The sequence below is a fragment of the Schistocerca gregaria genome, chromosome 10 (genome assembly GCF_023897955.1).
Source record: "Schistocerca gregaria isolate iqSchGreg1 chromosome 10, iqSchGreg1.2, whole genome shotgun sequence".
Lineage (NCBI taxonomy): Eukaryota > Metazoa > Arthropoda > Insecta > Orthoptera > Acrididae > Schistocerca > Schistocerca gregaria.
In genome coordinates, this window is record NC_064929.1 from 86,761,608 (window position 1) to 86,764,438 (window position 2,831).

Sequence of the window (2,831 nt, forward strand, 5' to 3'; positions counted from 1 at the left end):
GCTGATATGAAACTTCCTGGCAGATTAAAACTGTGTGCCCGACCGAGACTCGAACTCGGGACCTAAGCCTTTCGCGGGCAAGTGCTCTACCATCTGAGCTACCGAAGCACGACTCACGCCCGGTACTCACAGCTTTACTTCTGCCAGTATCCGTCTCCTACCTTCCAAACTTTACAGAAGCTCTTCTGCGAAACTTGCAGAACTAGCACTCCTGAAAGAAAGGATATTGCGGAGACATGGCTTAGCCACAGCCTGGGGGATGTTTCCAGAATGAGATTTTCACTCTGCAGCGGAGTGTGCGCTGATATGAAACTTCCTGGCAGATTAAAACTGTGTGCCCGACCGAGACTCGAACTCGGGACCTTTGCCTTTCGCGGGCAAGTGCTCTACCATCTGAGCTACCGAAGCACGACTCACGCCCGGTACTCACAGCTTTACTTCTGCCAGTATCCGTCTCCTACCTTCCAAACTTTACAGAAGCTCTTCTGCGAAACTTGCAGAACTAGCACTCCTGAAAGAAAGGATATTGCGGAGACATGGCTTAGCCACAGACTGGGGGATGTTTCCAGAATGAGATTTTCACTCTGCAGCGGAGTGTGCGCTGATATGAAACTTCCTGGCAGATTAAAACTGTGTGCCCGACCGAGACTCGAACTCGGGACCTTTGCCTTTCGCGGGCAAGTGCTCTACCATCTGAGCTACCGAAGCACGACTCACGCCCGGTACTCACAGCTTTACTTCTGCCAGTATCCGTCTCCTACCTTCCAAACTTTACAGAAGCTCTTCTGCGAAACTTGCAGAACTAGCACTCCTGAAAGAAAGGATATTGCGGAGACATGGCTTAGCCACAGCCTGGGGGATGTTTCCAGAATGAGATTTTCACTCTGCAGCGGAGTGTGCGCTGATATGAAACTTCCTGGCAGATTAAAACTGTGTGCCCGACCGAGACTCGAACTCGGGACCTTTGCCTTTCGCGGGCAAGTGCTCTACCATCTGAGCTACCGAAGCACGACTCACGCCCGGTACTCACAGCTTTACTTCTGCCAGTATCCGTCTCCTACCTTCCAAACTTTACAGAAGCTCTTCTGCGAAACTTGCAGAACTAGCACTCCTGAAAGAAAGGATATTGCGGAGACATGGCTTAGCCACAGCCTGGGGGATGTTTCCAGAATGAGATTTTCACTCTGCAGCGGAGTGTGCGCTGATATGAAACTTCCTGGCAGATTAAAACTGTGTGCCCGACCGAGACTCGAACTCGGGACCTTTGCCTTTCGCGGGCAAGTGCTCTACCATCTGAGCTACCGAAGCACGACTCACGCCCGGTACTCACAGCTTTACTTCTGCCAGTATCCGTCTCCTACCTTCCAAACTTTACAGAAGCTCTTCTGCGAAACTTGCAGAACTAGCACTCCTGAAAGAAAGGATATTGCGGAGACATGGCTTAGCCACAGCCTGGGGGATGTTTCCAGAATGAGATTTTCACTCTGCAGCGGAGTGTGCGCTGATATGAAACTTCCTGGCAGATTAAAACTGTGTGCCCGACCGAGACTCGAACTCGGGACCTTTGCCTTTCGCGGGCAAGTGCTCTACCATCTGAGCTACCGAAGCACGACTCACGCCCGGTACTCACAGCTTTACTTCTGCCAGTATCCGTCTCCTACCTTCCAAACTTTACAGAAGCTCTTCTGCGAAACTTGCAGAACTAGCACTCCTGAAAGAAAGGATATTGCGGAGACATGGCTTAGCCACAGCCTGGGGGATGTTTCCAGAATGAGATTTTCACTCTGCAGCGGAGTGTGCGCTGATATGAAACTTCCTGGCAGATTAAAACTGTGTGCCCGACCGAGACTCGAACTCGGGACCTTTGCCTTTCGCGGGCAAGTGCTCTACCATCTGAGCTACCGAAGCACGACTCACGCCCGGTACTCACAGCTTTACTTCTGCCAGTATCCGTCTCCTACCTTCCAAACTTTACAGAAGCTCTTCTGCGAAACTTGCAGAACTAGCACTCCTGAAAGAAAGGATATTGCGGAGACATGGCTTAGCCACAGCCTGGGGGATGTTTCCAGAATGAGATTTTCACTCTGCAGCGGAGTGTGCGCTGATATGAAACTTCCTGGCAGATTAAAACTGTGTGCCCGACCGAGACTCGAACTCGGGACCTTTGCCTTTCGCGGGCAAGTGCTCTACCATCTGAGCTACCGAAGCACGACTCACGCCCGGTACTCACAGCTTTACTTCTGCCAGTATCCGTCTCCTACCTTCCAAACTTTACAGAAGCTCTTCTGCGAAACTTGCAGAACTAGCACTCCTGAAAGAAAGGATATTGCGGAGACATGGCTTAGCCACAGCCTGGGGGATGTTTCCAGAATGAGATTTTCACTCTGCAGCGGAGTGTGCGCTGATATGAAACTTCCTGGCAGATTAAAACTGTGTGCCCGACCGAGACTCGAACTCGGGACCTAAGCCTTTCGCGGGCAAGTGCTCTACCATCTGAGCTACCGAAGCACGACTCACGCCCGGTACTCACAGCTTTACTTCTGCCAGTATCCGTCTCCTACCTTCCAAACTTTACAGAAGCTCTTCTGCGAAACTTGCAGAACTAGCACTCCTGAAAGAAAGGATATTGCGGAGACATGGCTTAGCCACAGCCTGGGGGATGTTTCCAGAATGAGATTTTCACTCTGCAGCGGAGTGTGCGCTGATATGAAACTTCCTGGCAGATTAAAACTGTGTGCCCGACCGAGACTCGAACTCGGGACCTTTGCCTTTCGCGGGCAAGTGCTCTACCATCTGAGCTACCGAAGCACGACTCACGCCCGGTACTCACA